Below are 966 nucleotides of genomic sequence, written 5' to 3' on the forward strand. Positions count from 1 at the left end.
CTAGCCCGTGTTACCTTCCTCAAGTGCTTGGATTTACCACCTCTCACTAGGCTTTACTACCAATGCCACTCCTCTCGAAATTGACTACATCTCTCCCAACCACTTTTCTAAGTGTCCTTGTGTATTATAACGTGTTCTCAACAATGATAAGCTCAAATAAATGTTTGTTCTCTAACTAGGATGAGAACGAAATCTAAGCTCACTCAATGATACAACCCCACAACCCAAATGTATACAATATGTGAAATACTAAAGCTCAATGGTTGTGTGTGTAAGCAATGAATAAAATAAAATTTAACTTAAATCAATCTAGTATAAATATATAAGAAACAAAATGATAAATAGCTAGAATATGAGTTAAGAAAACTTCTCCAAGAACAAGAGATGTAAGTGTTGAGGATGAAAGCCTCAAGCTTAAAATTGAAACCCTTCTCTTGTGAAAACCTCTTCACATAAATAAAATTTTGATATTTTAAAACTTGAAATAAACAGCCAAAAAATAATTGTAAAACTCTTAAGAAAAACAAAAGCAAGAGGGGTATTTATATCCTCAAAAACCAAGCAGCCAAAAACTAGCCGTTATATAGAAAATAGCCGATTGGCCGACTGACGATGTGTATCGGTCAACTGATAATGTGACCGTTGGCTGAACTGGGAGATTCTAAAATTTTGCGTAGCTGACTTTCTAAAAACAATTAAAAATAGCAAATCAACTCCAAAAATTATGAAATTTTGCGGAATGTTTCTACACTTGAAGATAAACATTTTAGAGAAATAATTTCTAAAATATCACTTTCTATTTGTGAGAACTTACTGTTTTAAAACAGATATTCCAGATTCTGAAAACTGTTGAACACTTGATTTTGTAAAATCGATTTAACATAGTAAATCAACTTTAAAAATGATAAAATTTTGGGAAATGTTTATAAACATGATATTGAACATGTTAGAAAAATAATTTTTCAA

Source organism: Asparagus officinalis, chromosome 1, assembly GCF_001876935.1.
Source record: "Asparagus officinalis chromosome 1, Aspof.V1, whole genome shotgun sequence".
NCBI lineage: Eukaryota > Viridiplantae > Streptophyta > Magnoliopsida > Asparagales > Asparagaceae > Asparagus > Asparagus officinalis.